The following is an 18,003-nucleotide window of genomic DNA, read 5'->3' on the forward strand; positions in this document are numbered from 1 at the left end:
ATACCACATACTTTAGTAATATAGTCCAAAAACGTGTATTATGTATTGGGTATTGCATTTTTCAGATAGGAGGTTTTGCTCTTCAGCCACCAATATGTAAAAAATACTCCCTGCAAGTCAAAAACCAGGGCTCCAGCCTGCTCTGAATGCTTCGTTTGCAACGTTGCCTCTACTTCCTGCTCTTGATGACGTCAGATTGTTTGCGCATACCCACGAACAGCCATCTATTCAGCAGCCTTTGTTGCTAAGGTTGTTCCATGTGTTGTTCGTGTTGTCCACTTGTGTATTTTGAATCGGCTTTGGGATCGAACATGTATGGATGGACTGTATGTGAGAAGTTTCCATAGCGAGTAAAGAATGAGAAATATAAGTGAAATCCGACTACTACTGTTTGTTTATGTAGCCTCTCGAGCAGTTTCCAGGTGCTGGCCAATCAGAACAGAGTGGGCTCATTGGGAGGCGGGCCTTAAAGAGACAGGAGCTAAAACAGCCTGTTTCAGACGGAGGCTGAACTGAGGGGCTGCATAAAGAGTCAGTATAATATAAATAAGAAGTGTTGTTTTAAACTGTAAATCATGCAAATGTTCCAGTTGAGCCCTAGAATATAAATATAGACCTGGAAATGTGCATGATACGTCCTCTTTAACTATGATTATAAAGTTTTTAAGTATAAATAAAAGTATAAATACAACAGAAACATTTAAAGAAAATGTATATATACTTTCATTTCTGTTTGAATATCTGCTTACATTCAGTATGAGCCAATATTGATATACAGTTCCTGCAAGAAGCCGATTTTGGCCAATATATTATAGTAGCTGTCACATTTTAACAAGTCTCTTCACAGTTATGTTAAATACAAATATTTGGTATAAGATGCAGATCTTTAAACCTTATCAGAGCAAATATTTAACAAAATACAAGTACGGATGGAGTTCACAATTATAATTCACAAGGTTCTCAAGGTCTTCCTGCACCTTAGCATTGTGTTGTGAGTGTGGTAAAAAAAAAACGGCATGTTTAACAAAAGGAGGCATAAGCACAACCATCTGTCTGTCTACTTTTATATCAAAATCAGCCCTTTGGATAGAATACTAAAGCACTGCTGCATTTATAGCCAGACATCAGACCTGTTCTGTAAGTTTTACTGCAGAGATAGCTTAATGGTTTTGTACACATTTAATATATGTGATAAAACATTGTATTGTTACCGAGATATTGGGTGTAGTGTGTGATGGATTGGTCGCAGTGTGTTGGTGGCTGTAACGGAGAACCTCATCGACCTCCAGAGACGTGAAGATGCTGACTCTTTAAAGTCGGCCCTTCGCTCTCTCTCTCCTTTAACGTTCCTTAGCTCACGTCTGACGGGGGGGAAACGGTTGAAATGCATCGCACGAGGAAGAGTGGATCTAGAGTGTTTGACAGCAGGCACGTCATGCGTGTGGTTGAGAGATGGGTGGATTTGAACAGTGGATGTTGTGCTGTTATTGACGGTGAGAAGTATTAAATACACTCTTCAACAGAGGCGTGAGAATTTCCACAGGCTGCCTCTTGGCTGTGGACAGTGATAGATGGTTCCTATTACAGTTGGGGAGGCAATTAAAAAAGAGACAAGGAGAGCCAATCCCTCTCATCTGTAATAACTCTCCTTCTCTACAGTGATGCTGCAGAATAGGTGAGAGATAAACTGTTAAATTTCATATTTAGAGAGAGAGATTCTTGTCCATTTTTCTTGTACTCACTTTATCACATATTGTTGTTGATCACTTTTTGATCAGGTTTCCTTTTTGCTTTGACTGTCCAGAATTCTCTGCTATACTCCCTGTGCACCAATGTCTTTCAAACCTCATACAAAGATAATGAGCCCCTGTCAGTATGTTTTTTATGTGTCTGCTGCTTCAAAGGCATAGCAGCTTTCCTGTCCAACTATTCGCTCAAGCACTGGCAAAGAAGTGGTTTTTACCAGCAGTATAAGTCAGACATACCGCGACGTCTTGCTCCCACTAAAGGGATTACCTGGACCTCGACATCTCTGCCTCGGTTTTACAAATATTTTTTGTCTCGTCATTTCCTCGTGTCATGTTCCCCAGCCATGTCCCCGTGCCAAAAGGGTGCAGACGCTCACAATCCACGGGAAGGGGAAGTGGAGACTGTTACCTTGGGAACAACACAACCTCCTAATCTTGTTGTTAAATCATACTCTGAGATCTCAGGGTAGACATTTGAAAACAGATCCATTTTCAGAAGGCCTCCTTTAAGTGGCTCAATGTGTCACTGCAGCCGCAAGGTGCTTAAAGGTGCCTTAACGGTGTTAAAGAATGGTCTGTTGCCGGTGTGTGTGTGCTGTTGAGCTTCCTGCAGCATGCTATTACAGACAACTGAAATAAATACAACCACCACCAATGTCAGAAGAATCAGAAGAAATTATTACCCCTTTCATAAACCGTAACCCTGAATGAATAAGAGCGGAGACTCTTAGAAAGGCCATATACTGTATTTAATGGGTGAGGGTATTGTAGAGTTGAAGAGGTATAATTATATGCACATCACGTAGGTGCAAGGCTGTTCAATTAAAAATCTATTGCCTGCACACTGCTTCCTAGCCTCAAACTGTATTCATAAAGACAAAGTCATGTCAAAAATCTCTCTCTGAAAAAAATGATTTCATTGAGGTGATTACTGAAGCATCATCTAGTAACTAAATAGATCACAAGTGCCTCACAGACCGTCTCGGTTCAGAAGATGACAGCGATTCATCGAAAAAACAGGTAACTTTGCTTCCAGAGCCTGATTGATATGAGATCTTTAAGGCTGATACTATACATTAATATGTAAAAGAATATTTTTAATGTAGCTTTAGTCCTGTGTCAAATGCAAATGTCCTTGTTAGTTTTTATCATATCTAGTCAACCTCATCCCTTTTTTTTTGTTTAAGTCGAGTTTTAGTTGAGTAAAAGTCCAGGTATTTCAGTCTTATCTTAGTCAAAGAAAACCATAACTATTTAGTCTAGTTTTAGTCAATGAAAACTGCACATTTTAGTATTTTTTAGCCGTCAGATTATATTGAATATTTCAGTAAATCTAGTCCAGCCAAACCAGTATTTTTTTTGTCATTTTAGTCAAAATTTAACCCAACAACTCCTGTACCAACTGCAAGTTGGCAAAGGTCCATCCTCTTGTGTCTTTTTATAACATTAAAAGATTATGTATGTTTGTTTGTTTTGGTTTTTTTTTTTTTTTTGTTCAGATGAAAACGGCGAGAGCCAAGTTTAATTTCCAGACTCAGTCACCCAAGTGAGTTACAGTATGAAATGATTTGCAAATAAGCCATTTTCTTTCTCATTCTCTCTCAAGTGTCAATTTACATTTCCTAAAGAGAAGCAAACATAGACATGAATTCAAATATAAATGTTCATTTTAAAGTTTCATAGTACATTTCAAATAATAAGTATGTCTGACTATTTGCTCTCTTGCTCACTACTGAAACAAAAGCATTTGATTCATAAACTGTCAGAGTGTTTGAAGCTGAAATAGTCAATATCTAAAAATACAGTTGTTTAATCAGCCTCACGTGTGTCTTTGTGTAATTGTTTTCTGTTGTAGCCATCATACTATTTAGATAGTTAAGAAAAGCACTTCTTTCCGATGTGGTTCTTGCTCTGTTGCGGCGGCCGCTTGCGAGGTCACCGGTTAAACTGAAGAAGACACAATCTGTAAAGGATTGTGATGCTGGTAATGCCAAAAGGTCCAAGGCTGGAGGTTTCAGATGTGCAAACACAGTGCAACTCTGAGAAGTCCAAAAATCCATCCTAGATTCCTCACTGTGAGCATGAGCACTTGTATATATATTTGATAGAGGTCTTGGAGGTCCTGGGCCTCTATGGACGACTGCCATGAAAAACCTAAATCTAGGTCGCTTTGGGAAATTATCTCTGAAGCCTCTGACTCACCGATTTCCTCTTCCTCATCCTCAGTCACCTCCTCTTGCAGTCTTGGTGGCACACTGTGAGTAATGTAGTCTTCCGAATTGTCATATCATCATTTTGAATAAGGGCTTCAGCTGATACACTGGGGTCAACAACAAAACATGCAGCCACAGCAAGAGCAGAGAACTCGTTGGCCGTGACATCAAGGAAACAGCCGCTGAAGCTTTGATCCATATTTGCACTCAGCCACCTCTCTGCCAGTGTAGCTACATCCCTGTAGCTCCTGGCATGAGCTAGGGAGACCTACTGCTTGAAACTGCCCTGAAAGTGACACAACAGGTTTCAAGCACCTTTGCGTCTTCTGCAAATGGAAGGAGCAGGTCTCTGAGGATAGCCATTTTCTGCCACTCACTGGGTAGCAGGCTGTCCCAGCTCATGATGCCAGCCACCGATGTAAGATAGTCCTTCATTTTAAGAAAACGAGAGGTCATCAAATAGGAACTGGACCATCTGGTTGGACAGTCTTTGATGAGGATGAGTCCACACTGCTGCAGGAACCACTCTGTTACAACAGATGATTTGCAAAAGGTGTCTGACTTTGTCCGGCAGTCATTTGATTGTGTGTTCCCTCTGGATCATGGTGACCACAGGCTGAAGGATGTGGACCATGCAGGTGGTTGTAAAATGCTAATTGCAGATCAAATTTTAGGAGAAATACAAATAAAACAGTCAACAGTCACAGTATGTAGGAGGACTTTGCATTGGGTTTTGTGTTTAGCACACAGGTCACATGTATAAGCCTTCAAAAATACATAAATATATAAATGACAAACATCATGCAGAGGCTTCATCACTATCCTGGGGATTGTCCTGTGAACTGGTTCACCGTTGCAATGAAAAGCAGCAACCATGTTGCTTCCATTATCAGTAATAATGGTAAGACTTTTTTTTTTTTTTTTCCTTTTGGGATCCCCTCGTTCTTCTGTACACTCTTCCGCAAGAGTAATGACAGACTGAGCAGTGTGTGGGTGACAGTGTGTTCAGCTTTATTATCCTGGGAGTTAAAATAACAAGCACTGACTGCAAGAAAGGAAGCTGTGAGCCCCTTTTTTAGTCCATATATCTAAGCCGATGGTTATTTTGCGTGCCGTGGCCGGTCTGTGTTTGCATTTTTACTCAGCTCCTTCACAACAATTTGCTAGCCTAGCTTAATGAGTTTGATTTGGCTATAAAACACAGCCTACATAATAATATATCACCACCGCCTTACTAGTGTGCTTAATATTGATTAAAAAAAAACAACCTAACGTTACCACCAAGACATTTACCTCCCTCACTTTATTTGTGGTGAGCCTTAATGTGTCTCTTCAGGTTTGAGGTATTCTTACCAGCTTTTTTATGACGACATTACTTCCTTTCTGATAAAGCAATGCATTTGGTTATTTGCATTTGGTTATATATATATATATCTCAGCCCAAATATCAGCTTATTTCTTTCTCCCAGGCCCTGTTGTTGCCGTTATTAATGTTAACTTGTTTTCTGTAAAATAGTTGATGTGCTCATTGTGCTGGTTTAGTCCTGATATGGTGCATGCAGCACAGGAAACAGAACTGCTGCACATGCCATCTAACGAACAAGATATTTGGATTGTAATTTATATATACTAAAAAAAAACAGGCTTGTTTTGTCTCCATTTTTGTTAACGAAAATACAGAGAGATTTTGGTAAAGTTTTTTTATTTTTAAACTACATTTTAGTCTTGTCTTTTTTTGTCAACAATATTGCATGTTGATATGGTCAAAGTTAGTTATTAATGATGTCAGTGCCTTTTCATCATCGTCTTGTCTTAGTCATGGAAAAAAAGGTTGTTGATGAACATATTTAGTCATAGTTTTTGTTAAGGAAATTAACATTGGTCCGGTATTATTTTTAAGTGTGTTTTTGGCCATTAGCGTTGACGTTGAGATGGTGAACGACTTGAAACAAAAGGTTCCTGCCCCAAACTAGGGATGTAATAATTCACGGTCTGCTCCTTTAAAGGGGATATAACACACTTTTTATGATTTTGTTATCATTTATGTACTGTTATAATGTTGAATGCCTTTGTTAAACATAGCGAAAGTTCCAAAACATGAGGTAAAAATGCTCCCTGCAAGTCAAAAGGCTTCTGGGAGCTGGCCAATCAGAACAGAGTGGGCTCATCAGGTGGGGCGCCTTAAAGAGACAGAGGCTGAACTGAGGGTCTGCATAAAGAGCCAGTATAAGATCTGGCAAATATATTCCAGTAGAGCCCCAGAATATAAATATAGACCATCAAATGTGCATTGGACATTTGGACACCCCAATATTAATTTGAATCATCACCAGCTGGATATGTGTTTTATCCAATGAATCAAATTAGTGAATGAAGGGAAGATTAGCACTTCAGCTTGTCAGTTTACCCTGAAATCAGATCATATTCCATCAGAAACATTAATATTGTACCCACACGCACACTTCATGAGACATAAAAAGTGTAGTTTGAAGCGGTTTTCTACTTTGGGAATAAATTCAACTTTTTTTTTTTTAATCCTTTATGTCCTTCTCTCATTTTATTAGATCTTGTTCTTTAATTTTCATTACATTTTCTGGCAGTGGAATCTGATGGATTTTAAACTAATATCGCCAATATTAGGTAGTTCACACTCTTGTTACCTGCTGTGTTACATCGTCTCTGTCTCTCGAGCTTTACTTTGAGACTCTTTGTTCTTTTTATTCAAGGCTGCCTCTGCCTCGCATAAATTGAGAGCACTGACTCTTAAACTCTATTAACTTAGATTCTATAAATATAACTCGTTTCTTAGCCTGTATTATGTTTTCAAAATGATAACGATTTAAGAATCCATTAAGAAGGCGTGTTATGTTGTCGGAGTGAATGACAGAAGATGTGACGGAGCTCAGGTATGTTGACTTTGAAGACGCTTACAGAAGCTTGCAAAGTTTCTTTTGCAACAGTGGTTAATAGGGTAAAAGAAAAGCAACCCTGAAGAAAGACATACTGTGTAATACAGATAATTTATCAGTGTGAGCTGCTTAAATTGTACTTTAACTGCATCTATGATCTTTATACTGTTAGTCACTAAAGTTTAGCTTCACTCTGGATTTCCTTTACACTTCTTAAACGATGCTCATCAAAAGTTTTTCTTGTTTTGCGCAGCGAAGAAATCGCCTTGAAGAGCGTTTACTTGCCTCTGGTTAAAGATCCCCTCCGGACATGTTTTAAGACGTGTATAAAAAAACTCTACTTTGAACAATAATTTGTATCTGATATGCTTTTTGCCACCCAAAAAAGGTCAAATCCCTCATTATGAATTCCTTAAAATTACTTCTGCTCCTTCTCCCTCATTTAAAAAGTTTAACTGCTGAATGCATCTAAAAAAAAAAAAAAACATCCATTCAAAGGATTCAAGTCACCACATCACACCAGGATTGGCTCCAAACTCGTTGTGATGTCACAAATCTTGCTTGTAGGTACAATCCTTAATCTCAGATTTTCTGTGACCTCACAGAAATTTGCTGAATGTGACCTTTTAGTGTCAAACCCTGCACTTACATCATCCTGCAGAGTGAAGCTCAAACATCCAACTGTAGGAACAAGAGGTAAAACACATTTTGATCGGACGGGGACATTAATTTATTTCACTATAAAAGTACCATAGAGAAAGGTGCCCTCTGACCTAAATCATTAAATGGGGGTCCATGTTTTATGTATCCTCCATGATTATACTCCCTTGGCTGTTATACAGAGTCATAATAATATATTGTAGCATTATGTGGGGGGAAGCTGTGAAGGGAAGCCTCTCAGCATGCACCGGAGCAGTGGATGAATGGATATTATCACCACGCTGCACAATGTTTTTATTGTTTTCACACTTCACCAGTTATTACAAGTCATCATATAAACAAATTGGTTACACTGCAAGAGATGTTTACAACCGGTCAATGATGTGTTTGATGCTGTACTGGTGGTTTGCAATATGTGAATCCTAGCTTGCAACAATATCCGTTACTTGCACATACTTCTTATTACACATACAGATGTAGAAGAGATGGAATCACACAAACTGTAGCTCATTATTCTGTTTGTTTTTGTTTGTTTTTTGGTGTTTTTGGTGAGTCCTGCTCTGCTTAGACACGGTGTTCACTCACTGCTGTGTAGGAAGCAATTTGTATTTAGCTTTTGATTCGTTTGTGATTATATGTGACAGAATTCATCTGGGTGAACGGGGGGGATTTTTTCTGTTTGTGCCTTTTCAGAATGATCTTTACTGTCATTATATTAAGGTGCAATGAAATCTCACATCGGGCTTCTCTCCTTGTCAAAGAAATAAATGTCAAACGAATAAAAGAAGTACCAGAAGACAGCAGTAATAACAGCATAACAATAATAACAATAATAATAATAATAATAATAATAATAATGCTTGTGGAGGAAAAGAATTACAATATTAAAAAAGACACTAGTTAAATAAAATGTACACGTTTACAAATTTACAGAGGTGAATGTTGTAGATTTTAATAAATAGGTTTGTTTGTTTATTTATCTGTGGTAGCAGTCTCTGCGGGTGGAGGTGTGTGTTTGTGTGTGTGTCACAGTCCTTGATGAGTGTGTGTGTGTGTGTGTGTATGTGTGTGTGTGTCATAGGCTACTTTTGGGGACAAAATTCAGACTTAGGACCAGTTAACTGGGGACGGTTTGTCCAATTGGGGACAAAAGCCGTGTCCCTAATTGGGAAAAAGATGATGTTTGGGTCAGTGGGTAAGGTTAGGATTAGATTAAGGTTAGGATTAGGTTAAGGTTGGGTTAAGGTTAGGATTAGGTCAAGGTTAGGTTAAGGTTAGCATTAGGTTAAGGTTAGGATTAGGTTAAGGTTAGGTTAAAGTTAGGATTAGGTTAAGGTTGGGATTAGGTTAAGGTTAGGATTAGATTAAGGTTAGGATTAGGTTAAGGTTGGGTTAAGGGTAGGATTAGGTTAAGGTTAGGTTAAGGTTAGCATTAGGTTAAGGTTAGGATTAGGTTAAGGTTAGGTTAAGGTTAGCATTAGGTCAAGGTTAGGATTAGGTGAAGGTTAGGTTAAAGTTAGGATTAGGTTAAGGTTAGGTTAAGGTTAGCATTAGGTTAAGGTTAGGATTAGGTAAAGGTTAGGTTAAGGTTAGGATTAGGTTAAGGTTAGGATTAGGTTAAGGTTAGGATTAGGTGAAGGGTTAGGGCAAGTCTCCAGTGTAAGTCTATGTAATGTCCCCAAAAGTGACCATGGTGTGTGTGATCATATGTGTGTGTGCGTGCATGTGTGTGTCACAGTGTGTGTGTGTGTGTCCATGGTTTATTGTAGCGCAGGGATGAAGACATTCTATTTAAACATGTCAATGTGAAATCTCAATATTAAACATTTTGGGCTTTTGTCTGTTACTCATTCTAAATGCTTTTCCCTCCTTCTGTCTTTTTTCCCCTTCGGGTGAACTGTCTTCATTGCCCTCGCTCCTACTGGGTCACCTTCTCCATCACCTACCACACCCCCCACCACCACCACCACCACCACCCCCCGATCCTGGCTGTCTTCTGGGTTCCACCACCTCCCCTCTGGCTCTTTTGGCTTGCTGTCTTAGGTAAGTGTTCTGTTTTAAAGTATTACTCACAGTCTGCCTCCCCTGGCTGTGTAGCAGTGTTGGATGCTCTTCAGTAGCAGAGTCCTCATCTCTGTAGAGGTCGCGTAGAGATTTAGCACTCGGCCAGATTAGAGTGGACTGGACTGAAGTGTACAGTTAGCCCAGAGCAATCTGAGACCTCACTACTCACAATAGAGACACACTGCACTAAGAATACACAGTACTTTCTATCTGTTTTAAAGTTTCAAGGTTACAAGTCATTGCTTTATTCATGTAGTGAAGAATGAATTTCGGCACACTTGAAAATAAATAAGATGTCATCTACTATGACAACAGGGCGTAATCATGTCATTCTCTCTTATAATGATTTCACCATGACCTCACCCACTTTGCGAGACATGTAATCTGTCCGTTGATATAGAAATGAAAAGTGAAAATTGATATAAAATTGAAAAATGTGAGCAAGAGAGGGAGCAGGTCAAGATGAATTTGAAATGTATGGGCTTTCCAGCAGACTGAGTCTGTTTGAAAAGAGGATTGATATTGATTTCCTCACAATTTTAAGCTTTGGATTTTTCAGTTTGATTTTTCTTTTCTTTTCTTTTTTTTGTATAACTGTACAGCTGTGTGGCTCATTTTTATTTTCAGAACTCTTTCAGAACTCGTGCCAGGATCTCTGATTTATTTTTAAAGCCTTTATGTGAAATATTTATCAGAAAAAACTGTTAATATGTTTGCATAGCAGCCAGCCTCCATGTCACCTGGGTATGTGATCACGCAGTGTGCATCCCAGTAGCGGTGACACAAACAAGAACAGAAAAGTGGGACTGTAGGATTGTGGAATATGTGGCACTGTGAGAGACAATTCCTAAAAGTGGATTTTACTGTCGAGGCAGCCGGCTCTTCTGCCGTCTGAACACTCTCTCAGAGGAAATACACACACACACACACATGTCCACCTCATGTTTTTACATTATAGATCATGTGTGAAGCATGGTGAGTGTGTTCACTTGAACCCATTGACAGCATGGACAGCAAGTCACATCTGATCACTGCTCCCCCTGGTGGTGTTTTTGAAGTGTTTGTCCACAGAAGTCACACTGACTGCCTCCCAACATTTTCTACACAGGAAGTATGTTTAACACAGTGTTCAGTCACATTAATACATTGTGTTTACTCCCCTGTTAAATGGTGTGTTGTGATTTTTTTGCAGCGCAGTATTTCATCTCCCAGTCAAAACCTGCACAAACAAAAAATTGCTTACAGCCCCATTATTGGACTCAGTAATTCTCACAGTGGCAGCTTCACAGTTGGACGTCTGCATCAGCCTTTTTCCGCCCACCTGAACCTCTCCGCTAAGAGAGAGTCCAGCAAGGAGAAGCTTTTTCACTGAAATACACTAACACAGCCTCTGATCCATCAATACAGACATCTCTCCCCTTGTGCTGCACCTCTTGCTCTACCAAAGTGCTCCACTAGATGGTATAGCATAGTCAAGAGTGAAACAGCAAGCTGTTAGATGAGAGGAGGAAGATGATCTGTATGTGTGTGGGCGGGTGCTTCTGTATGTCTTAGAGTTACATCAGATTAAGAAGCTCTTTATTGGGGAGACAGTGTAAACATTTGCTTTAGTCAATCCTCCCCTGTGATCCCGTTCATTGTCGCAGCTTAGGGGTGAATTAGGTTCAAAGTCATGCGGTGTTAGTCGCCTCTGTGCCCCCACCCCTCCTTCCCACCCCTCTGTGTTTGCTGACATCGGCCGCACTGAGGCTATGTTCCTGAAACCGGCTCTGACAGTGATTGTCAGGTACGAGAAACGTGAGACATGTGGTTCAAAGCGTAGCGGCAGGATAACAAGATCTGACAGGGTCTTGACCGGCCAACTGCATAAAAATAATTGGGGATGTTGCACTTTCATACCATCCAGGTACCTGGAATTAGCCAAGCAGGGAGATGAAATCAATGCTGCTTGTTTATTCCCCTGCGAGGCAGCGCTATCAATTGTATTCTGGCAGCCGGCAGGTCACGTTCAGGACATTTTGGACCCGACACAACACGCAGCTCTCTCAACGTGACGGCAGGGTGTCATCCGGGCAGGGGAAACCGAGGCGGAAACGTTCAAGTGCTCTTATTTCCCAGTAATTGCTCATATTTCCCAGTTTGCATGGTGCATAACATATGCTTTTTTTGTAAACTGAAATTGGTTTGCAGTTTGCCTTAAGAGCTGACTGGGTGTTGACTTCTGTTTTGTTTTGGTTTTTTTTTATATATTTTTGTGAAAAGGGGGGGAGGGGGAGGTCGGAAAAGTCCCAAAAAGAAAAGTCTGACAGCAGCTTAAATTGGCTTCAGGCAAACTTATTTTATACCACAGTCGAGGCAGAGTTCTGGCATTAAAAATAGTCTCTCACACTGATATTCCCTCTGTTCCAGGCAGATAGTTTGAGGTTTTCAAGGTTTCTAATTTACACAAAACCCTAAAGATAGTTCAAGGCAATGTTGTTCAGTTTAATCAGTGTTCAGTGGAACAATGAGTACTTGTACCACCGCTTATGCCTACTAAAGGTCATTTACTTTAATAGATCTGACTTCTGTGTTGGAGAGAGGCAATATTTTTGGTCTGATAAGACTACAGATTTTTTAAAAATCAAAAGATTAAACAAGTGGTTGATGTATTTTTTAAGCAGCATCATTATTATACCGTATATTTTATACTGTAAAATAGGTAGACTCCATTTTTTAGACTACATTAGTTGAAAGCACTTCACATCTAAGTAGATGTGATTAAAACCCGCCACCGGTTTGCCACTTTTACTGCACCATATTGTAGAGATTCACATGTTTTCGATATGTGTTTACTGGAATGATTTCATTGCAAACAGGGCTATAGTCTAGGTTTTAGGAATCCACCGCCCTTCAATCACCGAACAGAGGTCTCTTTTTTTCAGCTTATACTTATGTCAGTTTTTCTTTCCAGGACATGAAAGTCTGAATTTTGTAAAACTCCACACTGCCAAGAATAGGAATCTTGGGGAGAAATGCTGAAGCTTTGACAGTATGCTTGTATTGTTTTGTTGGACCAAAAGTAGTCAAACTAAAACACATTGGACCTCATGCAGGAACATTTTGGTATTCGTATAGTGACAACAGTGTTCCAAGTCAGATTCAACAAACTCTTTTAACTGCCCAAACTTGTTGTAAATCGCTCCTTTCAGCCTGTTCATGAGATTTGATCATTAGCATAATCGACGCCTCTAAAACGTCCGTATAAAACTCAGTTTGTAGTTTGTATTTCATTCACAAAAAATGTTACCAAAGAGTAAAAACAAGAATTTCACACTGCTGAGCTTCAAGTCCTGCTGTCAGGAATCAGCAGATAAAAACATAACAAAGAAAATATGAATCCAGCCGCCTTGTCATCAGAGCAGCGCTGTACTGTGACAGAAGTAAAGAGAGAATGGTTTGACATAAAGTTAGAGGCTAAAAATCGTCTTTCTAAAGTAAAGCGATCCATGACTAATATGAGAGGCGGTCAAAGGGATGTGACAGTCACTCAGATATTAGACGAGAGGAAATTATAGCTTACAGTAGGTGATGTAACACTCAAAGCTACAACAGAAGATGATACCAAACAGAGACCTTCACAGAGACCCTGAGGCAGCAACGAACCAGCTGCTGTGCCAAAATATACCACCGGTGAACAGAATATTAATTTTGCATTGAGTTTGTTTTAGTTATATATTTTAAGTGTTTCTCCTCCTTGTTAAGAATCGGTTCGTGACTCATGTGACAGGTCTGGACAACTCGAAAATTGTGTTTCTACATAAGAGAAGTAAGTGAAAATTAATGAATGCCGCAGATTTTCTTAAAACACTCATACATGCCTCTTAAGTGGTTCTTGCATGAGCGCCATTGAGTTCTAAAAATACCGGGACCAGCTTATAAAATTCAACCCGAGGTGCTAAAACCCTCAATTTTCTAAAATGAATACAGTGTCCTCAATGGTAACTGCTGCATGTCTCTGACTCCTAATGATTGGTATCAGAATGAGCCTCTATCAGTTACACACTCCAATGCAGCCATATACACCAACTGAATCTTATGTTGCATACTTTCTCCATTCAGTTCAGTCCCAGTTTGTTCCTTTCCTCACCTGATTTGTGAATTTGGAAGAGACACACATACTGTGTACCTCAAGGTTTCCTGTATGAGGTGCTGTGGTCATGACTGTTAGTAGGTCAGTCCTGGTAACACTCAGTGAGAGCTGCATTCACATTCTTAGTTATGAAGTTCATTCAAAGGTGGTGATCAGACTGGTGGGTTTTCTCCGGGGGGCATTAGAGAGAACTGATACATTTATAGGCTCTGCTTTTCATGGGTTTTTTTTAAAATTGAAAACTATACTTACACTCTGCAAAGTAAGGGGTTAAAAGAACAATTTGACATTCTGGGAAATACATTTCCTGGTGGAGAGTTAGATGAGAGGACCCAACTCTCAGATCTGTCCTTGAAAATAAAAGAGTACATCCCTCGGTCGGTTAGCTTAGCTCAAAATGAAGACTGGGATCAGAAGGAAACAGCTAACCAGGATCTCTATAGTAACAAAGTCTGCCAGCCAGCACCTTCAAAGCTCACTAATTAACACATTTATATCTCATTTGTTTAATCCTTATAAAAAGCAAAGTGTAAAAAAAAAAAGACACAATTTTCCATTTCACAGCAAGGTTATGTGTCAGACTGTTTCTTGGATCTGAGCAGTTGCCAGGTAACCGGCGGACACTCCAGGAAGTTACTAGATGAATTTGCCACTAGTATTTAAAGAAACCTGAATAATACCTAACCTGTATTTTAACATTTCATGTTGAATTAGGCAACAATATAGTAGAAAATGAACTGAGAAATTGGAACGTGGTGCTACAAGCAAATGTCTGCAGTTTATATACTAACTGAGACTCAAGGTTGGTGACTTTAATGACGCACCACACCGAGTGAGGAGGAGAAACTTCTGTCTTTATAGTCTTTGTTATACCGAATCTTTGTCGGTGGCAGGAGAGAAAGGCAGCATGATGTCAGAATTGTGATATTGATGGTGCAGTGGGGAGCGGTGAATAAAGCAGTGTGAAAATTTAGTTTGGCCTTTGCACTTTGTGGGGGGAAAAAAAACAACAACAGCAACCTTGTTTTGGTCACAAACTGGCTGTTTTTCCTGCGCAAACACAATTTGTTTCTGTTATCCTGCTGCCTCGAGAATGACCGTTCTGACCCTAGGCTTTGCTACGTCCATGACTTCCATACCTGCAAAATAAATAAAGTCGATACTTCTATGCTGCAACACAGCCTGAGAGCTGGAGAACATTTTCTTGCTGTTGTGTCTAGATGAGGTTAAGACCTGCCAGGGTCCTAACCTGACTCTCAGGAGCGTCGTGCTTGATGAGGTAGACCCATACTCACAGGGAAATGTTAGTCAGACATGCAGGGAATGTGCACTTTTAAATAATCTGCAAAGTCAGCGTCATTCAAAAAAAAAAATCTATTCAAACACAGTAATTACAGTAGTTTGAATTAGCCTTCACTTCTGCTGCAGGCACTTGTCGGTAAAAAAGGTTTTATTGTTGCAAAGAAGAAAAAAAGAATGAAAAAAGGACGATTCCTGCGGTGATCTGCAAAAAAAGATGATGTGACAGTTCTCAAAGCTGTTCACTAACGTGTCCTAGATTGTTCAAATTCAATTCCAACTTACACAGACTGCCAAGTTGACTTTGTTATTGATGAATACACAGCAGCACTGAGAGTAACTCGCATTTTATAGTTTGCTGGCTTTTTTTTGGAGGGGGGGGTGGGAGGAAGTGTGTTCTTCCTGTCCTTGCTTGGTGTCTGTGTGTTTGCTTTCTTGTTCTATAAATTGTTTTTCTTGTGTGTTTACCTCGGAGAAGAGGTACAGATGACAAAAATGAAATGTTAATCTGCACCGCTTTGGAAGAAATCTCTCCTTATAGTTATTACGTCGTCTGCTCATGCATCGCACGCTATCTGTTAGACATCGAGTGGCCCTTGAAATTTGTGGTTTCATAAAACCTGCCTCATTTTTAGTTTATTGTTTTCTCAAGACTCAAGATAACAAAAAGATAAACAGACGCTCCTCATGTGCTCGTCTGCTCCCTCTCTCTCTCTCTCTCTCCTCCTCTGTCACCGTCTCCTTCTGCATCCTGAGGATTGTGATTTACAACAGGCTGAAGAAGCATAAAGCTGTGTTTACCACGCTGTCTGTAAAACTCCACTTTTTCATGTCACAAAGATGCAAGTACCTGTGACGTGAAAAAAAAAAATCAATAGCATGGTAAATGAAAGCAGTGGAATAGAAGAAAATTTGATCTCAGGCTCGTAATACAGACGAAGCATCAGCTGTGCAGCCTAAACTATGTAAAAATAATCCCCAATACTGCAGACAGTAATGGGTTTGACCATTCAGAGCTGTGAATAATGACTCACCTTATCATGTATCCCGAGTATGGTTGGGGGTTCAATAGCGTTTTATCTCATCCAATATCAAATCTGAGTTCCCTCTTTGAATTCAGATTTCATTATTTGCATGTGACTAGTTATAAATAATTAAAACCCCGAGGATTCATAGCGATCTGTTTTTGTTGACTGCGGTTTTAAACGGCAGCCTAATTAATATTCACCATCTGAAAATGAGATGAGCGGCATAAAATATGACGCGCTGATGAAATGTATGTGACACATTCAATTGGCATGTGTAGGTTATTTTTCATGAGCCATTAATTATTGATATGATACGCATAAAGGTTTAACCGGGAGATCGGCGAGATGATTTCCCTCGAGAGAAGACGTGACTCTGTTGGTCTCGCTGAACTGCAAAAAAAAACAAAAAAACAAAAAACACACACACACACACACACAGTCCTCTCGTGTTTAAAGAGTGATGCTTCTTTTCACACACAAACTTTCTTTGGTTGAGTTACACACGCAGCAGCTTGCAGAGGTGACATCTGCCAGAAGTTTCATTGTAGTCGGTACAGAATTAATTTGAATCAGGTAAGATGGATGTAAACAACCAGAGGTGATGTTTGTTATTTTAAGCGGGAAAAGTCACTGAGGAAAAAAAGAGAAGCATGCTAATGTTAGTGGTTTTATATGTTGCTCTTTTCTGATAAGGAGGAGAGAAAAGCTTTGTTCGGTGTGAGACTTTTGCCGACAAACAGCTGAACCAAAACATAACTATTTGAACCTCAAATACTCAATGAGAACAACAATAAAAGATTGTGAAATTGTTTTACTACGTCTAAATATATTTCCTCCTCTGGATGTCCTCACCTGGATTTTCTTTGAATGAAAAAAAAAAAGGGCAATAAGACTTTCTGAGAACGTCTGCCATGGAAATTCTTCTTCTATGTTTCAGAGTTGCTGGTGTGACTCGGTGTGATGAATCAAATTTATTTTACTTGCATGCAGCACGGGGAGGAGGGAGGACACAACAGCACCGTTTGTTGTTCACTGGGAAGGACGTTCAGAACACTCGCTGTTATGCGGTCGTGTAAACAGGAAGAGAGGAAAACACTTGACGCTGAGTTAGCTACAGTTTAACAGTAGAGAACGCTGTTTCAAATCGGTTGTTACATATGTATACATATATATATATATATTCTGGGTGTTCATCATATGCCTTTAGCTCACTTTGTTTTCTGTCTGTGCAGAAAAACAGAGTTCCTGCTGGCTCTCCTGACAAAGCAGTAACAGGAACTTTCCATTCACATAACATCAACAACATCAATATTTCCAAATCGATACATGTTTTCCAATCTAATATGTTCATTTTCCACTGTCTGTTGGTGCTGCGGTGTGTTTTTTCCTTCTCTGCGGTGCGTTTCCATCGATCATTTCTTGAATAATTTTCAGCTTTTTACACTAAATCGGTGTATCTGATTGATTCGCTATTTTTTACAGTTTTCACCAACTTTCCATCAGGATGTTTTTTTTTTATACATTAGAATAAATGTCTTCATTCAGACTGTCAGAGTGTTTTACTTGCATCAGGTGGGACTTCCCTTTCGTCAGCTTTGTGCCACGGGCTAATGAGGTAGTAATGAGCGATTTTAGGCCTGTCTGTGTCGCAATTATTGTTTTTCCTCCTCTACCTCTGATAAGATTCTACGCCGTGTGATGAAGTGGTTTCAGATTCAGATTCCATTTTCATAGGAAATCCATTCGCTTTGCCGGTGGAATTTGTCTGAGCATGGGCGATCCGCTGGTACGTTACAGTGTGCAGAACAATCAAATCACCTTAATAAGATTAATCATTCCAATAATTCATGCTTTGTCAGTGTTCTTCCTGAAACTGATGAAATACCCCCCCCCCCCTAAACTCTCCCTTATCTGCCACGACCAAAGCAGCTTGCTTCAAATGGAGCACTG

The 18,003-nt window shown here is 39.6% G+C and overlaps 1 protein-coding gene across 4 annotated transcripts in view; it reads left to right on the forward strand.

Moving 5' to 3' along the window:
- The window catches only part of asic2 (acid-sensing (proton-gated) ion channel 2), a 406,881-nt gene that overhangs the window by 168,943 nt on the left and 219,935 nt on the right, over nucleotides 1-18,003 (forward strand). The window lies entirely within an intron of this gene.

This window comes from Thunnus thynnus, chromosome 17, assembly GCF_963924715.1.
Source record: "Thunnus thynnus chromosome 17, fThuThy2.1, whole genome shotgun sequence".
Classification (NCBI taxonomy): domain Eukaryota; kingdom Metazoa; phylum Chordata; class Actinopteri; order Scombriformes; family Scombridae; genus Thunnus; species Thunnus thynnus.